The 22280-nt window shown below is 36.3% G+C and overlaps 1 pseudogene; it reads right to left on the bottom strand.

Annotated features, from left to right (window-relative positions):
• Window positions 1-11086: 11086 nt before the first annotated feature.
• On the bottom strand, window positions 11087-12074 carry LOC111022928 (putative calcium-binding protein CML35 pseudogene; annotated as a pseudogene).
• Between the last annotated feature and the right edge of the window lie 10206 nt (window positions 12075-22280).

The raw sequence follows: 22280 nt of genomic DNA, 5'->3' as shown, positions 1-22280 counted from the left end.
TTCACACGCTGCCTACAACCACTCAAGTCTCTCTTATTTGGATTATGTACAAATAAAACTTTAACAGAAGGACTCTATTTATAGGAAGTCAAATATCTCAATCCTTATAAGAAAACAATATTGACAAAATGTCCTACTCCTTATAGGAATTCTTAATAGTGCTAAAAATTCTTTTCATTAGGACACAAATTATTTGTTTTGGCTCCATTATCTCAACAAGGCACTCATCAATCTTCGACTGATCAATAGATAGGCTTGGGCTTAGACTTTCTATCGAGATTCATACATTTCAATTGAGATGACATGAATCCTAAGTCGGGATTATGCAAATTCAGTCGAGATTGCAAGAATCTCGGGCTTTTAATCAATTTCATGGATTGCACTAATCTCAAGCCAAGATTCATGCGAAATTGCATAACCCGAGCATAATCCCGTCCAAGGATTCATGCAATCTCGATTAATGCAATATCAATTGACATTGCATGAATCTCGACCTGAATTTTGCTCAATTTAATTTTAACTAACTAAAAATTTCAATACACTAAAGCTTGAGATTTTGATGCACCAAATTAAAAGAAAAAAAACGCGAAAACACTCTCCCGTATCTGGTGTCCTTTTTCCAATATTTACTAAAATTTCTTTTCTTTAATGGGTTAGAGGAATTTGAAAGAGATGAGTTTATGGAATTACACAAATTTCGTCCTGTATATCGAGAAAGCTATAGTTGGAGTTTCACTCAATCTTTCCTGTTCTATTATTCAACCCAATACAAATTTGAGATTTTTCTAAACAAAGAATTAAGAGTTAGAAAATTTAAAGGTATTTTTATAATTGCACATTCACCAAAATTAAAAAATGGTTAAAAAAAATACATATTGAAGGGTCAGAAAACTTCAAAATTTAAAATGGGTAAAAAATCCAACTCCAAAAATTTGGGTGTAAAAAATGTCAATTTCCTTATTTAAATTATGAAAAATCACATTCATCAAATTCATAAGGTAGAGAAGGTTTAGATGGTTTGTAATTAGTAAAATGAAATTTAGGAGAGTTGTCTCGAAGAATTTGATATCCTTCGAAGACTAGATAATTTACCAGATATATGCTCTTTTAAAATAGATTCTTGTTTTTAGTTTTATGAAAATAAATGAAAATTAAACTTGGTTACTTTGTAATCTATTCTTTTTTTTTTAGAAAGGAAAAATCTAGTAAAACCAAAAAAAAAATTATTGAAAAGATATATGCTCTTTTAAAGGTTAAAACATACGAGACTATACTCCTAACTTAAAGGATAGGTTTCAATTATGTCTCTATTATTTCAAAAGTTTCATTTTACTCTCGACCTTCAAAATTGTTTCAAAACAACATTTCCATCAAGTTTTTGTAAAAAGAAAATGAAAATGTGACATGGTGGTGAGTTGTTAAAATAGAAGTACATGCGAGTGTGAGTGTGAGTGGTTTCAACTAGCTCTTAAACTTTGGAGTAAGTTTTGGTTATCATTTCAAAAGTCTAACCCCTAACTTCTAAAATTCTCTTAAACAACATTCCATTTGATTCCTTGTTAAAATGAAGATATTAAAAAAAAAAAAGTTAATAAAAGAAACGCTGTATTAAAAAGAAATAGGATCACTAATGATTACGTCAAAAGAGTGATGACCACGTATCACAAACAGAATCCATGAAGGAAAACAACTATTCCAAAGGATAGAGAGAAACGATTAGAAATGACACAATTGGCCAATAAAACAGTTTGACATGTTCAAATAACTAGGAGTATGAAAAAAATTTAGCCCACTAAACACCTTCTCCAAAGTCACAACATCTTCAACCTCATTCAACAACGTCGAGAAGATTCCTCAGTTAATGGAAGAATCTTATCAATAATGACACCCTTATTTAGAATTGGAAGAAAAATAATTGCCTCTAAACTTACCTTATTCTCCACCATGACAAGTAATGAAAGATTAGACAAACTCCCCAAATCATGCTAATTACAGATCTCAATACAATTAAGACTAATAGCCTCCACAGATTCTGAAATGGTATTTGAGCCGATCGACACCACAGCTTCACCATCGCCCACCTCCTGGTCCATCATCCTCGCCTCTAGACCATGGAAGTTCTCTAAATCAAGATGCAATGAAGATGAAGAATCATCCTAAGATATCGCAAGTGGGTGGCCTCTCTAATTTTGTGCCTGGTAACTCTTCAAAATGTCCGATGACGAATCCATGAACCATAGATAACAATGTTGTCTTTGATTTTGTCCCCCAACAATACTATCGGCATACAACCGGGAGATTCCTGACACCCGACCACCATTCGCCGTCACAGAAACTAGCGGGAAACCTTCTCGAAAATCGCTTCCACAACAACAAGAGAGGTCCATGTTACATATCAATTCATGCTACCAATAATTAAAAAAAAAACCACGGAATAACTATAAAAAAGTAGAGAATAACACCCCTACACTAGCCTCTCCCCCAATTTTTTCTCTAACTCTTCACGAAGAGGAGAGAGAACCTAAGGAGGGTCAAATTATTTTTTTTAATCGGGGATCTGTTACAACAAAGACATAAAAAAAAATTACAAAAATTTTGATGAATAATAACAACTCTGTCATAAGCTAAAGTTTAGTAAAATATATGGAAAATTTGGTTGGATAGGCGTTCTATAGACGTTTTTTGTTTTTTAAGCGCCCTTTTAAAAACATAAGTATTCTAGTCATTAGATATGTAAAATTATGTATTTATCATTCTTCCACTTTTTCTCTCTTATCTCTTTTTTTTCCACTTTTCTCCCCCTTTCATTATTATTTCTCTTTCTCATTCTTCAACTTCTCTCTCTTTCTTCCTGGTGCCCCCTCCCCCCTCCCCCATATTTTTTTTTCCAAATATCTCCTTTCTCTTCTTTCATCAATTTCTTATTTCTTCCTATCATATTTTACCAGATCTCTTTCCATCATTTTTTTTCTTCTACTTACTATTATTCTCTTTCTTCTTTACTCACCACAAAAAGCAATTTACTCTAAAAAAATCCTAAATCTTTCAACATTTTTTTCCTTTAAAACCAGCAGCTTCCATGATTCATACGAATGCATCAAAGCTGACAAAAGGGAGGTCGTTCACCGAAGAAAAAGACTTGGGGGTGGGGGGGAACGAAGTTTGGCTTACGATGGATGTGGGGAATGGGAAGGAGATAGAGACAGAGTTGAGCGAGAGAGACAGCATTGAGTGAGAGCGAGAGAGTTGAGCGAGAGAGAGAGCGTTGAGCGAGTTGAGATGAGTGAGAGAGATAGTTGAGCGAGACGGACGAGCTATAGCAAATAATCACCAAATATTTTTTTAATAAAAAATTTAAAAATTGAATAGGAGAGAAACTAAATCTCAATCTCTCATCCCTTTGGGCCCGTTTGATAACCATTTTAGTTTTTGGTTTTTGGTTTTTCTTGTTTTTAGTTTTTTGTTTTCGGTTTCCTGTTTTTAAAAAACAAAAACCATATATGTTTGATAACCATTTTTTGTTTTTCAAAACATGTTTGGTAACCATTTTTAATTTTTTGTTTTTAAAAAGTTAGAAAATTGAACATATTATAGAGAGAAAATTTGATGTAGAGTAGAGATGACAATGGTGTGGGTGTGAGTGAGGATGTTCTCCCTCATTCTCGTGGTCGTGAAAATTTTCAGTCTCCGTCTCCACCTCGTTCTTGGGTCCGAGAGATGTTCTCGAGAAAAATTATCAGTTTTATTATTGTTTTTAATTATTTTTAGAAAGTGTAATAAAAATATATTAATTATTTAAAAAATAGAATCGGGGACGGGGTCGGGATATACATTTCCTATTTTTTGCGACCCAACCCTGTGGAAATGTTTGTCACCCCTAATGTAGAGACATGAAAATACAAGTTTAGATAAATGTAAATAAACTTTTGGAAGATAAATTTTAGAGATAAATAAAAAGATTTAGAAAAAAATAGTGAAAGAAAAGTTAAAGACAAAAAGAGAAAAATTTTAGAGAAAAAAGGTAAAGTCGGGAGGAAAAGATATGTTAAAGAAAGAAAAAAAGAAATTAATGAAACAGAAAAATTATAGTGGAAACAAATTTATAAATAAAAACAAGATTCAAAATATAATTTTTAGAGAAAATAAATAAATACAAAGATAAATAAAAGTTACAGTGAAAGAAAATTGAAGGAGAAAATAAAATATAATTTTCAGAAGAAGAACAGAAAGAAAAGTTATAAAGATGAAATTTTAGAGAGAAAAAAGTTAGGAAAAATATTAAATTTTTAGAGAGAGAAATGAAACTGATTGGTTAGAAAAAAAAACAAAAATACAGAAAAATTTAGAGAAAGACAAATAATAATAAATATTCAAAATATAAAAATTTGAAAAGAGAAAAATAAAGTTTGTAGAGAGAAATTTAGAAATAAAAAAATTTTAGAGTGAAAAATAAATTTTTCAGAGATAAATTTGAGAAAGAAAAAAAAGAGTATTAAAACAAGAAATCAGATTTTGAAAAACAAAAACTTGTTTTTGAAAACTACTCGAAAACAAAAAATTGAAACAAAAAATCAAAAGCCAAGAACGAAATGGTTATCGGAATTGTAGTAATTGGTATTCAAATTTCAAATTTGTCCCATCTCATTTATCTCCATTTTTTCTCTCTTTCCTCCCATTCTTTCTTCGTTTTCAAAATCCCAATTCGACAGTCACCAAAAATTTGGGTATGGGTATCCTCATTATAGTCACTGTGCAGAGCTTAAATGAGAAAGATGAAATCCCAAAAAAAAAAAAAAACTGCAACAAATGTTGGGATTATGGAGCCAAAATAGGAAACTCATATCCTATGAAGAAAATGATTTTTCAACACTTTTACCAATTCCTACCAAGAGTAGGATATTGTTGTCTTATAAGGATTACAATATTGTTTTCCTATAAGAATTAGGATATTTGGTCTTTTATAAATAGAGCATTTATGTTAAGGTTTCATTTGTACAGAATCCAAATAAAAGAGACTTGAGTGGTTGTGGGCAGTGTTGAAAAGGATTCTGTATCCAGTGGGTTTAGTGAGTGTTTTTCATTCTTGTACCTAAGTATAGTGTCTTATAATACTTAGAAGCTAGAGGACTTTTGTTGGGACCTCTAAAGGATATTTTTGGGGAGAGTTTTGTATTCTAATCCTTAAACAATTATTAGTGAATTACCCACATCTGAGTGGAAGACTGGACATAGCCCTTAGTGGTGAACCAGTATAATTTGTTGTGTCGTTATTCTTGTACTTTTACAGTTTTCTTCCTATTTTCATATATTTTGGTTGTGTTTGGATATTTCTGTGGAAGGGGAAATTATTCAGGGTCTTCAATTTCCCAACAAGTGGTATCAGAGCTGTAAGGTTGCAGCATCATGTGTGACGGATATCAAGCACACCATTATTATGATGGGGTCCTGAAGTTCAATGGAGAGAATTTCAGTTTTTGGAAAATGCAGGTAAAGGATCTTCTTACATGCAAGAAGATACACAAGACTTTAGGGGAGAGACCAGCAGGGATGCTGGACAAGGATTGGAATGAGATGGATGAGCAGGCCGGTGCCAACATCATAATGACATTATCAATGAATGTTTGTAGTCTGGTGGCGAAAGAGACTACATCGAAAGATTTGTTGAAGGCCTTGCAAGACAGGTATGAAAAACCTTCTGTCAATACAAAGATACTTCTATGGACGAAGTATTTTAATATCCACATGGAGGAGAGAATCTCGGTGAATTCCCACATCAATGAACTCACTGATATCTTGAATAAGTTAGAAGGGATGAGCGTCAAGATTGACGAGGAGGTGAAAGTTATGAGGTTGTTAACGTCTTTGCCTGACAGTTGGGAGAAGATGAAGACCGCGGTGTCGAATTCGCTAGGGGAAAATAGCTTGAAATTTACAGCTATTTGTTATGCCGCCATATCTGAGGAAGCCCGGAGAAAATTAGGGAAAATTTCTGCATCTACTTCAGGGGCAGAAACCGGGGTTGAATCAGCTTTGGTAGCTCAGAACAAAGGGAAGGCAAATATGAGTTATAATGGGAAACAGCAGCAGAGATATAGCAGGGGTAGTGGGAGTTCCAATGGAGAAGTAGAGTATTATTACTGCCACAAAAAGGGATACATTAAACACTTTTGTAGGAAGTTTAAAGAAGATCTTGAGAAGGGGAATACTACTGCAAACGTTGTAACAGAAGAAGAACGGATTGAAGAGTTTCTGGCTTGTGTTCAGAGGAACATATCTGTAGACCAATGGGTGGTTGACACTGGACGTTGGTTCTCATCTCTTAGTGTAGGTGATTATGGCTCAGTGAAGATGGGGAATGAGAGTATCTCCAAGGTGAGAGGAATTGAAGATGTTTGTTTGAAGACAGGCAAAGGGGACGAGTTGGTGCTACGAGGTGTTAGGTATATTCCTAGCTTCAGATTTAATTTGTTATCCGCAGGAAAGCTAGGTGACGATGGCTACAGCAGTGAGTTTAATGGGGGTTGCTGGAAGCTCGGAGGGAATCCAGGGTGGTGGCAATAGGCCACAAAAGATCTTCTGTTTATGTATCAGAATTTGGGGTTGCCAAGGGTTCACTGAGACAGACGATGCACATAGTAGCAGCAGATGGTTCAGGGCGAGACCTTAGAGGATCAGCAGCAATGATGGCCAGAACAGATCAGAAGAATCTGCCATCAGCTCAAGTAAAACAGTTGAGAAGTACAGAAAAGCGAAACAAGAATTTGATAGGCTATCGAGTTCATACCTCAGTTGTCAGACGTTCAGGCGAGCTGATGAAGTTGCATAGGCGAATTAGTGCATTGAAGGGTACGAGTTATGTTTCTAGTGTGGCGACTGACTTGGGTGGAAGCGTCAAGTCATCAGAGGAATCTTCCTTCAGAGGTCGTTGGGTTCGATCGAGAAAGGAAGTGACGGGGACCACTTAAATCAAGTGGGAGTACGTGGCTATTCTCTAAGTCTGGGGGACAAGACCACATATAGCTACCCAGTCTCGGGGCAGAGTTAGACGATGCTTGGGTAGGGCCAAACAGTATTGATCAGTTCGTTGATGGAGGAGTCAGAACTGTACCTTGACAGAGGGTGTCAAGAAGTTGATGAGACACTGTTGATGCAGTGGAAGACAGAGAATTGTCGTTTTGTCTCCAAGTGGGAGATTGTTGGGATTATGGAGCCAAAATAGGAAACCCATATCCTACGAAGAAAATGATTTTTCAACACTATTACCAATTCCTACCAGGAGTAGGATATTGTTGTCTTATAAGGATTACAATATTATTTTCCTATAAGAATTAGGATATTTGGTCTCTTATAAATAGAGCCTTTATGTTAAGGTTTCATTTGTACAGAATCCAAATAAAAGAGACTTGAGTGGTTGTGGGCAGTGTTGAAAAGGATTCTGTATCCAGTGGATTTAGTGAGTGTTTTTCATTCTTGTACCTAAGTATAGTGTATTATAATACTTAGAAGCTAGAGGACTTTTGTTGGGACCTCTAGGGGATATTTTTGGGGAGAGTTTTGTATTCTAATCCTTAAACAATTATTAGTGAATTACCCACATCTGAGTGGAAGACTGGACGTAGCCCTTAGTGGGTGAACCAGTATAATTTGCTGTGTCGTTATTCTTGTGCTTTTACAGTTTTCTTCCTATTTTCATATATTTTGGTTGTGTTTGGATATTTCTGTGGAAGGAGAAATTATTCAGGGTCTTCAATTTCCCAATAACAAATTGCAATAATTACAGAGACAATAAAACAAAATCTTATGTTTGTATATTGAGATCATGAATTTGTAGGTTGCAGAAAAAGCCAGAGAAATAAATAAACTGTGGAAATTACAAAAGGGAAAAAAAAAACCAGAAGTATTTCGCACTAATCGTTCTTCAATATTCTCCTAAGTAACTCTCCCAATCTCATGATCTCTCGCTATCGCTCTCGATCTCGCACCCTCTCTCGATCTCACTCTTGCTCAAAATCAGATGCATCAAAAGAATAAAAGGTTGAGGTCTTGATCTCACTCTCGCTCATTTTCTCGATCTCGATCTCGCTCTCGCGCTCTCTCCCTTTCAATCTCACTCAAAATCGGATGTATCAAAAGAACAAAAAGTTGAACGAGTTCTGAGCGACAACGACAAGAGCGAGAAAAGAAAAAGTTAGTGGTCGGTTGGGCGTGGGTTTTTAGAGAGAGAGGGTGAGGGATTTGGATCTTGTATTTTTTTTCCTCTTTCTTTCCCCTTTACTGATTTCGATCAACAGAAAAAAAAATTAAGTAAATTTGACAAAATAAGAAAGATAGAGATGGGGCATGAGGAAGAAAAATATAGAGAGAAGAAGTCGAAGAATAAGAAAGAGAAATAATAATGAAAGAGAGAAAAATGTGAAAAATGAGATAAGAGAAGAAAGGTGGGAGAATGGTAAATACATAATTTCACATCGTCTAGAAAACTTATGTTTTCAAAATGACGCCTAAACAACAAAAAAGGCTTACGGAATGCCTATTCAACCAAATTTCCCTATATTACTCTAATAACATTATTTGATATGATTGAACCTTTCCTCTCTCCTTTCCTCTCCCTTTTTGTCCTCCGGTTCTAAAACAACCATTCTCGTCCAGGTCCAAATGGAAGAGGAATAATCCTGTGTCATCTTTATTTAAAGTTCGATCAATTTTGTAAAAAACCTCTATCTTGTATTTCTCTTGTATTTCACTTAACCCATAGAAGCAATATCCTTTTAACAATCCTTTAAATGCCTGAGTTTAAGGTGTCATGAAACTCATATTTTGCCAACTACAAGGACAAAAATTAATTTTTTTTTTGTTATTTCGTGTAAAAAAAAATTATGAACTAATAAAACTTAGTATGTTTGATCAATTTTCACACAAAATTTTTTATGAACTAATTTTAGCAAAACTTAATTTAAAAATATTATGCTGGGTACCTCACTACTCCCTACGTTTTGGGGGTTTATTATTATTTTTTCTTTCTTTTTAATTTATTTATTTAATTAATATATAATAATTAAATTAATTAACATTTAACTAATTTAATTAATTATTAATCTAATTAATAATTAATTAATCAAATTTAAATATTAATTAAATAATTAACAATTAATTATTTATCTTTTAATTAAATACCACATATTTAATTAAAAATATATATTTGAATCATATTCAAAAACTTTTCTCGTATAACTTATAGTCTTAAAATGAATTTCAGATTAATTGTTTGAACCATATTCAAACATTTTTCTCATAATATATAATATTAATTTTGAATCTTTATCTAAAATTAATATATATTTATATATAATGTTATACATTATATACATTCTATATAATTTGAACATTTAAAATTATTTCATAATTCTTGACTCTTGTTTTACCCATTGTGAGTTAGCAAGGGGACCTAATGGACTTATAGATCAGAAGTTCCAAAGATACGAAATTAATTAGTTAAGCGCATTAGTCGAGTCAATGAACATTTGTTAACTATGGGTCACTCCACTAAAGACCCTGCACTCTTCTCACTGCAGAATATATTTTCGTGTCCACGGATGTACAACCATTAACGACAAGTCAGTCCTTCACAAGTGTTCGTAACCACAAATTGTTCAAATTACCGTTTTACCCTTTGTCACATCTTGTACCTTAAATACTACTGATCCTCTAATGAACAACTTGATTATGATCAAACCAATAACTGGAAGTCTCTATTTGGCTAGTACGAGGGTGGGGCCCCATGTTTAAGTCACAGAGTCAGCATTAAAGGGAACACTTATCTACTCCCCTAAAGTTAGGAAGGAGTAAATTTCATCTTATAAAGTTATATTTCCAGCACCTCACTCGGTCTTGTCCCCAAAATGGTAATAATGTTGAGTTGGCGACTCGGGCCACTCTCACCCATGCAGATCAAAGAACGAGTGCTCATGGGCAAGAGTCCATAACTCACTCAGAATTGAGAATGAACTGCCTAATCATCCTATGAAATAGCAATCTATTAATCAACGACGTTACATTTAAAGATTGACTATTTCGTGGTCTGATCTTATACAAACTCATTATGCAGGATACCATCACTCGCATGTCTCTACACGAACGACCTGGATCGAGTCATTTGTAACATTTACAAAGTGAGCCGTATCCACAGTGTTGTCAGGATAAGGTACCGAACCTTGTCTATATACTATAGACCCTTTAGGTTATTCTTGGGACATTATCCACTTGTATATCATATATATATCAAATATATACCCAATGTATATATTGTCATGGTTATATGATAATAACCTTGGATGTTTAGTTTATTGGATTTGAATAATGCAATATAGTAAATTCAACAACAAATTGGTTGAATAAGAAAAACAAAACTTTATTGAATATAAATTTGTTTTTACATAATTACAAACTATGAGTTTAGGACAACACACCGAGGAGATATCTTGGTTACAAGAGGGGTAATGGCAGAATGCTCTTAATTAATATCACCCGTGTGAGAGTAGAAGTGAGTTGGTTCTATGAGTACTTTTCAAATGGCATATGTTCTCTAAAGCTCTCATAAATTCAGGATCTTGTCCATAACCAAAATGGACACAACCGCATAGAACTCAAAAATACAAATAACTTATGTGTGATATTTGTTGTCTCAATTTATCACGAGAAGAATAGTTCTAGAGCTAGTTCTCACTATTTCTTTGATAAATTCGATAGATATTCACTAAGGAAGGTTTAAAAGACACCTCTCTCTTGGTACATAACTTATCTATTTGCTCTCAACGTCTTGGTTTTTGTATTGTCTGTCTCACTTTCTTTCATGAGGGAGATTGTTGAATTTTTAAAGTGTGAAAGAAAGTAGAATTTGAAATATTAATAAACAATTGAATATTACAAATTTAATATCCGGAAATTAAATTAAATTTGCCCAAAAGTTTAATTACCACGAGTTGCATTTGATTGCTCCCTCAATAATGGCACATTTCCTTTGTTTGCGGCATTCTCAATCCCAAAATAATAACAGTGATATAAAAAAAGGAAAAAGAAAAGAAAAATCTAGAAAAGCAAAGAAATAAATAAAATAAATTTGTTTTCCACAAGGGGTGATTGACATTGACCGATGTTGTCTGATCCCACAACCTTGCATTTTATATACTCTCAACAATCTCAAACATTTTCGACGTGATCGGCCAACCTCAACCGTCCGATCTGGCTGTGGTTCAATTCTCTCTCTCTCTTTCTTTTTTTGGCACACATTAATAACAAAAGAGAGATATTTTTCAATTTCCTTTTGCGTTTTATTGATAGAAAAAAGAAAGAGATGAAGGGAATGGATCATCTGTGGTGGTGGTGGTCCATCATACGCGCAAAGTCCTCGAAGCAGACGAACCCATCCCCGTTCTTGTCGACTCCGGCTATCATGCGTCGGCAGTCCTCTAACGTGCACCGCTCCTCCTCCCCAATGGCCACGAACACGCTGAACAGCTCCTCCGCCGTAATCCTCCCGTCGCCGTCCGCGTCGAAGATCTCGAACGTCTCTCGGAGATCCTCGTCGCAGGCGCCTCCTACGTGGCTCATCAGCGCCTCGACGCTGACGACGCCGTCCCCGTGGCGGTCGAGTTCGCTGAGCATCGCCGCCACCTCCTCGTGGCTCGGCGGGTCAGCCCCGGACAGGCCGAGGAGAGCCTCGAGCTGTTTCCTGGAGACTCGGCTGTGGCGGGCCATGTCGGAGGAGAAGTCGGAGGGCCAGTCGTCGGCGGAGAGGGCGCGAGGGAGGACGCTGGTGGGGGTGGCGGCGGAGGAGGAGGACGACGAGGCGAAGGACGGCGGGTCGGACCGGGTCACTTTGGACCGCTCCTTCTTGGAGCCGAAGAGCCGTTTGGGGCTGAAGTTTTTGATGAGCTTCATGGAAATGGAAGAGAGAGAAAGAGGAAGGAGAGAGGAAATTGTGAGGATTTGAGGCGATTAGAGGGGAAGAAGATGAGAGGGTTAAATGGTGGTGGGAGAGAAGCCACTCCCCCACTCCCATGGCAACTTCCACGAAGCTTCCCCCTTCTAGACTTTATTTTTCTCTCCCTTTATTATTTGGTGGGAACAAACGGTAATATCTTTTTTTTTTTAAGTTCAACGAAATAAAATCAGATTTAGTGAGAAAATGAATTTAAAATGATTTCGAGTCATCCATGTGTTTGGTATTGGGTTTATGATAAAGAATGACCCTTCCATTTCTCACTTGTAAGAGATGAAGAGTTCATTTTACTCCTAGTTTTTATTACGTTGAAACCACTTTTGGTCCATGTAGTATGATTTATTTAATAATTTAGACTCTAAATTTTAGTCTGTAATGATTTGATCCGACAATTGAAATTAGTTGTAATGAATCTAATGTTTTGTTAGGTAACAGTTGGAGATCGTGATTTCTTGAACACCCCGTGTCAATATTGTAAAAGTCAAAAAATGATGAACTGTCATTTTGTGACTCTATACGAAACAAGATGTTTGATGGAGATATAAATAGCTCGAACACTTCTTCAAGGTCGAGCCGAAGTATAAATTGATTGGTCATTCAGAACATCATAAAGGTCGAGCCGACCTACAACAACCTTAATGGCCAATCTTCATAAGGGTCGAGCTGATGTTAATAATGTTGGGTTTTTAAGGTGAATGTAAACAAAGTTCCACATTGGCTAGGGAAGGAGGTGATGATAGGTATATAAGATAGGACAATTATCTTCATTGGTATGAGACCTTTTAAGTGAAACAAAAAACAAACCCGTGAGGGTTATGCCCAAAGTAGACAATATCATACCATTGCGGAGATGCTCGCGGTAGTAGATGTATCGTTATCCTTAACAAGTTGGTATCAGAGCCATGATCGAAACCTCACTGTGTCGGTGAATCCTCGAGTGCCAAACAAAGAAGTGGGGTGAGTCTCAACAGATGTAGTCACGATATAATATGTAGTTGTGCTCTATCAAGACTACTTGAGGGGAGGCTCAATGGTACTTTGTTCGCTAGGACATATGAGTGAAAAAGGTATGAAAATTTTTCATTCAATTAGGAAGCTAGAAGGACTTAAGGCAGTGGAACACAAGTTATGTGAAGGGTGCGTATTTGGGAAGTAGTCTACAAAATTGGAGTTGCTCACATCGATTTGTGGGGGCTTTCTAAAGTTTCTTCAATTGGAGGTTCCATATACTATGTAACTTTCATAGACGACTCAAGTAGGGAGGTATGAACTTATTTTATCAAACATAAATCAGAATGAACATGATGTTGAATGAGCGTGCTAGGAGCATGAAAATATATGTAGAACAACCTAAGATATGTTATGAGCAAAGGCAATCAATTGTGCGATCTATCTGATCAATAGGAGCCCGACCACATCATTAGACTTCAAATTGCCTGAAAAAGTCTGGATTAGTAAACAAGTAAACCTTTACCATCTAATGGTTTTGGCTATATATCTTACCTTCATTCTGATGCTACAGACAGGAATAAATTGGATGCTAAATCCAAGAAATGTTTCTTTATTCGGTATGATGGAGTTGAGATAGGTCACATATTTTAGGAGGACCAGAACAAGAAAATTATCATAAGCAAGAACGTGATCTTCAATGAGGAAGTCTTATATAGAGATAGAAATAAAGTTGATTCAGGAAAGACAACGTCAGATGGAAGCACAGAGAAGACTCGATATATAAGTCCTCTTGAGGTTGAGACCAAAACAATAGAGATTGAAGATTAGAATTCAATAACTCCTGAAGAAACAGTTCTGGCATCTGATGAATAAGTTGTGGAATCTAAAGAACCAGTTGCGGAAACTGATGAGGTTAATAGAACACCACCAACAATAATTTAAAGATCTAGCAGAATGATCAGACCATCATAGAGGTATTCTCCTACATTGAATTACATTTGAATGTTATGAAGAGACAGTTCAGCTAAAAGACTCTATTTAGTGGGACTTAGCCATAATAATGAAATGAATTCTCTAATGATTAATCAGACATGACAACTAATTGAGTTACTAAGAGGTAAGAAAGCTTTGCAGAATAAATGGGTATATAGAATCAAACAGGAGTTCGATGGCAGCAAAAGGGTACTAGGCAAGACTTGTACAAAGGCTTTCAACAAAAGGAAGGTATTGAATTTGATGAGATTTTCTCTCCCGTAGTTAAACTAACTACCATTAGGACTGTTCTATCAATAGTGGCAGAAGAATGGGTATATAGAATCAAATAGGAGTTCGATGGCAGCAAAAGGGTACTAGGCAAGACTTGTACAAAGGCTTTCAACAAAAGGAAGGTATTGAATTTGATGAGATTTTCTCTCCCGTAGTTAAACTAACTACCATTAGGACTGTTCTATCAATAGTGGCAGAAGAAGGTTTGTTCCTAGAACAAATGGATGTAAAAACGACTTTTCTTCACGGTGATTTGGAGGAAGAAATTTATATGGTACAACAACAGGGATTTACAATACAGGGGCAAGAATGGTATGCAAACTTTAGAGAAGCATGTATGGTCTCAAACAAGTGCCCGAACAATGACATAAGAAGTTTGACAGTTTTATTTGCAGTAGTGAATTTCAGAGGTGTCAGACAGATCATTGTTGCTACATAAGAACTCGGGGTAACTCATTCATCATTTTATTGCTATATGTTGATGACATGACCAAACAAAGAGGAAATTCTGAAGATAAAGATGAATTATCTAAAGAATTTGACATGAAATATTTGGGAGCTACCAAACAAATCTTAAGGATGATGATCGAGAGAAAAGATGGTATTTTGACATTGTCACAGAAAGAGTATGTGAATAAAGTGTTAAATAGATTTAACATGGGAAATGCAAAACCTGCGAGTACTCCTTTAGCTAATCATTTTAAATTATCTAAAGATCACTCACCCACTACCAAGCAGGAAAGAGACATGGCTAGAGTACCACATGCTTAAGCTATAGGAAGCCTGATATATGTCGTGGTTTGCACAAGACCTGATATTGCATATATAGTGGGAGTTGTCAGTAGGTATATGAGTAACCAGGAAAGCAACATTGCGAGCCATGGAGTGGATCTTCAGATACTTGAGAAAGACGACTGATTATGCTTTGCACTTTAAAAAGTTAGGTTTTAAATTACAGGGATATGTAGATTCAGATATGACAGGAGATACAGATGACAGATAGAGTACTATCGGGTATGTCTTTATGTTGGGTAATACTGCGATTAACTGGGTCTACAGATTGCAGAAGAGAGTAGAACTTTCTACTACAGAAGCTGAGTACGTTGTAGTTACTAAAACAAGAAAAGAGATGGTATGACTTTAGTCTTTCTTGGAAGAACTTGGCTTGAGATTGAGAAAAAGAAAATTTGCATTGTGATAGTTAGAGCACTTTCTATTACAGAAGAATCCAAACTGCAGAAGATAGTAGCACTTTCTACTATAGAAGCTGAGTACATTGTAGTTATTGAAGCAAGCAAAGAGATGATATGACTTTAGTCTTTCTTAGAAGAACTTGGCTTGAGATTTAGAAAAAGAGACATTGCATTGTGATAGTCAAAGTGCTTTTCATTTAGTAAGGAATCTAGTGTTTCATTCGAGAACGAAACACATATAGATAAGATACCATATTATCAGACCAGCTTTGGAGATGGAATTATGTTGCTTGAAAAGATTCCAAGTTGTCAGAATCCAGCGTATATGTTTACCAAAGTTGTCATTGTTGATAAGTTGAAGTGGTGTGCAACTTCAGTTAGACTTCTCCACTACTAGAGAAGAGTCGCTACTGTTGCAGAGGAGACATATTGCTTGCTTTGTCTCCAAGTGGGAGATTGTCAGGATAATGGAGTCAAACCAAGGAGAAAATCCTTTTCTTTAAAGAAAAGGTCTTTTTGAATTTTTCTTTGTTTTATTTAGTTTGAGTTTTTTTTTTCTCTTTCCCTTTTAGTTTTGTATACCATCTATTATAAATAGAGATTGGTGAGTCATTTGATTGGTGTGCACAAATAGAGAGTCGTGAGAAATTCTCCAAGAAGAGAGAATTTGAGAGCTAAATACTTGTAAATCTGTTCGAGAGTTTGAAAGACTTGTAAAGTGATTTGTGAGCATTTTTTGTGTGAGGGAAAACTGAGAGAAATCATTGTAAAGGGCTTGTAAACTCTTGGGAGATTCTTACTGACATTTTAGTAGAACCTGCGATGGTAACAAAGAATTTGACGGAACCCACATTAGGTCAACTAGTATAAATCCTTCGTTTAATTTTCTTCTCCCCAATCTTTATTTATCATTCTTGTTACTTAAAAGTTTTAGATTATTTTATCTACTCTTTTAAGTTGTAAGTTTCAATTTAAAATTTGAATTCCACACTAATTGGAACCAGAACCTGATATAGGATTAGCTAACAAATATTTTCTGCATTTGTGAACGAGATAATTATTAGTTGGCTGCATTTTTCACAACAATTGGTATCAAAGCCATGGTCTACCATGGTCTAAGCTTAGTTGTGTTGGTGAAATCATCTAGTGCCAAACAAAGAAGTTGTGAGCTTCAGAAGGTTTAGTCTTGGTGTAATCCGTGGGTGTGCTCTATCAAGGTGTGGCGGAAGCCTTGGATAAGAGCAAGCTCTCGTTCCGGTCTGAAAGTAGATGGATGAGTGACTACTTAAGGGGAGGCTTGGTGGTACTTTGTTCGAGGGGAGGATTGTTGGGTTTGTAAGGTGAATCCAAATAAAGTCTCACATTGGCTAGGGAAGAGAATGATCCATGGTATATAAAAGATGACAATTATCTTCTTTGGTATAAGACCTTTTAGGTGAAACCAAAAGCAAAGCCATGAGGGCCATGCCCAAAGCGGACAATATCATACCATTGTAAAGATACTCGGGGCATTAGGAGTACCGATGTCCTTAACATATAAGCATTTAGCGTTGCTTACTTCTAACTGCTTTTTAGGCAACATGGTGCGATTCACAGAGTTACTGTAATGGTTTAGTAGGTGATGTCAGGGCCTCGAAACTTATAAATTGAGAGACTCAGTTCATTTTCGAGGTACGAACAATTATTCTCTCTTTGAGTATAGATTGAACTTGAGTAGAGAGCCTCTTTCTCTTTCAATGCAAGTTCTGCGCATTTGTTGACCATGCGAATCTGAGCTTCGTAGAATTGGTCATTTTGTGATCAAACACTAATGATTTAGCCTAAGTGGTTTATAAACATATGTTTAGCATCCAAGTGGGTTAACCATCTACACATGTTACATTAAATATTAACAAAATTTTACGTGATAGGGATTTAATTGTTACGAAATTTAAATCGTACGAACTAAATTGTTAGCTATTAGAGTACCATGGCTAAATATTATAGATTTGAAAGTACGAGAACTAAATCAATACATAAGACGAAATATATAAATATATATTTATGCTTTTTTATTGCTAATCTTTTATTCTTGGACCGAACAGATAACAACACATTAATTATCTTGTTATCTTGTTAGTATTTGTAATAGATGGCCAGGTAGGTTTACTATATCTGAAAATTGTTATTATGGAAATATAATGTGCAAATATGGCCATTTTCATTTGTTTATTAATGATATTTTTTGTATTTTCATTTTTATCTTTATCATTGAATTTCTTTAAAATGTACTCATTTTACATATATTAGCGAATCAATGAATCGTTAATTTACTACGAGTATCTATTTTATAGTGATTTAATAAGCTAGTGAGTTAACAAATCAATAATACACTTATAATAAGTTAGTAAGTTAGTTTTAGTCCGTAAATCATTAGTGATACCCAATGAGTTAGTTAATAAAGGATATAAATAAATCAATGATACATTAACTTAGTAGATCATTGATTTATTGGATATCATATACCTTAAAAGCCTTGTAATTTATGTTTTATTATTTATTTTAAAATAATTATTTGATATGCAATATTTTTTATCTGTTTTATTGAAAAACTTAAGTTACTAAAATATAATTTTTAAGTAGTTGACATGGGAGAGGATATGGAAATGGATATATCATGTCTAAGTCACTTAAAAATTCTACAATATCTCTATCCGGGTAATACTATTGATACGACAAACTTTGTAAAAGTTACCAAACAATTTGATTCATAATTGTTTTTTTTGAAGACATGGGTGTTGGCTTTTTGACCTTTTATCTCAAATTAATTAATATTTAGATGATAACAAATCTAATTTTATTTATTCAATTTTTTTTTAATTTTAAAGTGCTATAGTGTATAACTTGACCTCATTCTACAACTCCTGAGCAAAAGGTGATAGAGGAAGACGCACGTGGAACTCGAACATGTTCAAGTAGAAACTGACATGTCCAGCGGGCAATTCCTCCAAATTGTTTCCCTATTCAAGATACCTCATGCCTATACAAGAGGGTACCTTGTACTTTGTCCTAATGTAATCAATGTACCATCTACCGAACTTAGACGGACATTACTCCTCGCTCCTAAGTGTCTCCTCCCAACCTCCCGAAAGAAGACAAGAGTCTAAGCTAGATAGCTCGATGACAAGCTAGCGTTAGACTTACCGCTCCCTAAGCTACTCCTACATTACTAAAGAAAGGAAAAGCTAAGGAAGAGATACCAACCTCTAAGAGGAGCGACTTAATAGCTCAGCTCGACTTGGGAGCAAAAAGTTTCAATCTCAGCAATCCATGTATCACCCAACGAGCAGTCTAGAGCACCAGATATAGGCACTTCGCTACTCGAGTGCGTCGTCTTGTCAGAGCCACGTTCTATCTCCGGTCATAATGGTAAGATTTCTAGCTCAACTCAGTGTGCCGCAGCTTGACCAAATTGAAAGTTCACTCTTTGATATCATATGCTAGGTCGGGTTCTCGAATCTGCCCGAGAGGGGACTCATGTTTGAGGGAAAAATACAACATGACACGTGGACCAATCAAGTCAGCTCGGTATTATCAGATCCTAAAGCTAAGTCAACGAAGAAGACTAACCTGCCCTTGGGATCATGCTGAATATCATAAAATTAACTCGAGAATTAACCAAGTTCTTCTCTGACACTCTATTCAGGTAAGCAATTATGCTCTAAGAACAACATACCTAAGCTCGCACCTGACTGACTTGAGTGTTGGAGTGTATTTTTTCTGATCCTATCTTGCTTAAGATGGCACCTCGTTAGCTCGTCCTCCTTACCACGTGGCCGACTTCAATAGCTCGGAAGAATCCTACATCAATAATTGTTTTCTTCATTTTCTTTTCATTCTGCTTTTTTTTTTTAAACCATCTTCTGCTCTTCGTTTTCATTCTATACATTTATGTGCTTTCCTGTACATTTTGCTTTTGTCTCTATTCCTCTTTTTTCTTTCCTCTCATTTTTTAAAAGTTTATATGCCTTTTCCATTAATACTTTTTTAAAATAGTAATATACATTTTATTATTGAATTTTTACTTTTTTTTAGCGTTGATTACAGAATTTATTTCATTTTTGTTTTCCAATTGAATGAACACGGTATACATTTTATCTGTATTTTATACTCATATAAGAGTGAAAAGTTTATTACAGAGATTAAAGGATAAAAACCTTTTTTCGTTGAATTCAATTGGGGATTTGAACTCTCTACTTTATAAGTATGGTGTTGACCCATATATTCATAATGAAAAGATAGGAATAGAGTAGTGTTTTTTAATATATTTCATTAAGATTTAATTTTATTTTAAAAATTAAAAGAAGTCATAGTATATTCAATTTAAACTAAGACTTCCTAGATTATTTAATCTTTTTGCAATTACTAGTTATACAATGTTAGTGCTACTGTATGCAAGGCCGCCCAAGTCCATAAATGTCGGGGGGTTGAATCCCATACTAATTTGTTAAACTAGAAAAAAAGAAAAGAAAAAAAAAAGACTAAAGTACAATTTGTTGATGCTAGAAATCTGGCCTCCTTAGTTCTCGCCAAATGTGCACCAAGCTCGATAATCACGGGACCAGATACCTGTAAAACCAAACAACTCTAACCCGGTGTGACTTCAGTCATATTGGCTCCAATGCTTAAGTTAGCGATGAGAGAATTACTAAGTGAAGTACTTAGGGTTTATTTGCTTACCTCTAGAGTTCAGCTAGTAGTTCCATTTATAGGAGTCTTGCCTTCTGGAACCTTCTCGTTGAACCCATCTATCTGTCATCACTAGATCACAGGGATTCGTAGACCAGGGCTCCTCAACCAATTGGAGAGGAGAGAAAGTGGGCTCAACCAACAAGCCAAGCCCTAGTCGGCACCAAGCCGGGTCGGGACCGAGCCCTGACTCGCTCGGTCTGTCACTAGGTTTGGGGTCTCTGGTTTGTAGAGGCTCATTTCCTTGGCCAGATCCAATCCCATAACAGTTGCCCCCACTCTCGAGATGATGCTTTTTCCGGTCGTCTGATCTCATCATTTCGAAAGTACATCAGCAGGTGTTGGAATATCTCGGATCGTCTTTTACCAAAACTACCATTGTAGGTGTTGGAGAAGGCCAATGCTACCTTCTTGTTGAGCCCATCTAATCCATCGCTGCTGGATCACAGGGATACATGGACTGGGGCACCTCAACCACTGGAAGAGGAGAGAAAGTGGGCCCTGCCAATTGGCTGAGCCCTACTTGGTGCCGAGCAGGGGTCGGAGCCGACCCGATAGGCTCGATCTTCCCTTCGTCATTGCTTGATTGGGCCTCTCTGGTCTGGAGAGGCTCATTTCTTTGATTGATTTCTATCTCATAACAGTTGCCCCTACTCTCAAGATGGATGGTGAGTGACAACGTCGAGACCTCTATTTTGAGAGTTCTTGTTGCCTGGTTGTATCATCTAACGTTTCCAACCCATTGAGGTTCTACCAAAGGTTTATATCCAGTTTTGGATTTTTTCCTATCCTGCTTTGGCTACTGGTTTTTATCTTGAGTTTACCAACTTTGTTTTGTCACTGCTGGCTGTTGCCTTATGAACCAGAGGTCTTTCCAGCTTCCATGTTCTTAAGATGTCTGGTTATGGTCGAGTGTCTCGAACCTGTCTATAAGTTAGATTTTGACTTTGGGATCTAACTTTTAGTTAAGCTAGCGACAATACTCTGGGTTTCTAACTTGTTTGGCTTTGCCAAATGATCTTATACCCTCGGCTCTTGCTTTATGTTTTGACCATGCTAGGCCTTTATTGACTGGATCTTTGCTCGGGGAAGTCGTTTTCTACGTCCCCATACTATTTGCGTAGTTGGCTGTAGTCAAGTTTTTTGGGCTCTACTATACGGTTAGTTTTAACCGTTAGATTTTAACCTTGAGATCTAACTTTTAGCTAGGCCAGCGGTACCACCCTTGGGTTTCTAACTTGTTTGGCTTTTGTCCATGGTTTTATACCCCACGATTTACTCTTAGGTTTCTAACCTATTTGGCTTTCACCAATGGTTTTATACCTTGAGTTTAGTCGGAACCTTTGGATTTCTAACCAGTTCGACTTTTGCCAGTTTTTTACCCTGAGTTTAATCAACACCCTTGGTTTCTAACCTATTTTGACTTTTGCCAAATGGTTTTATAGCCTAGGTTTCTTTGATTGGTTTGGCTTGCCTACTTTCTACTTCAACCTTGCTGGGCCTGTACGCGTGCCATTTTCAACACCTTTGGGATTCTTTTCCCTGGTTTCATTGACTGGCTTCTAGCTTATTGGCCTGCTTCTAGGTCTATCCCAATTTGAGTTCATTGATCATTGTTAATCACCTAGCTCCCACTTGAGGAGGTTTTGTTTAAGGTATCAAACAAAAATTTTCTCAAGTACTTCAAGCCTTGTTGTTTTCTTTTATGTCACTTTCTTCTATCTGCTCGTGTCGACTAAGTGACTTCTCCTTACCGAGCATAATTTTTGGAGACCGGGTTGGTTTTTCTAGGTAGCTTCTGCTGTTGACTTTGCTGTTGTGCAGTTATCCGATCTGGTCGGTGGAAGAGACCTGGCCGGCAGAAGATGCCAAGTCGGCAGAATAGGCCAGGTCGGCGGAATAGGCATGGTCGGCCGAATAGCCCTGGTTGGTCGAATAGCCTTGGTCGGTCGAATAGGCCTGGTTGACAGAATAGGCCTGGTCGATGGAATAGGCCTGGTTGGTGGAACAAACTTGGTCGACAGGACCTGCTCGGTCGAGACCTGCTCATGCCCTAGACCTGGTCATGTCTTGGTTCTTGTCATGCCCTAGAGTCTGATCATGCCCTGAATTGGGTCATGACCAGTTATGTAGTTCGTTTGTCA

This window comes from Momordica charantia (assembly GCF_013281855.1).
Source record: "Momordica charantia cultivar OHB3-1 chromosome 5 unlocalized genomic scaffold, Mcharantia_2.0 BLBB01000005.1, whole genome shotgun sequence".
Taxonomy (NCBI): domain Eukaryota; kingdom Viridiplantae; phylum Streptophyta; class Magnoliopsida; order Cucurbitales; family Cucurbitaceae; genus Momordica; species Momordica charantia.
Note: the sequence above shows the minus strand (reverse complement) of the source record. Positions and strands in the feature narration are given on the sequence as shown.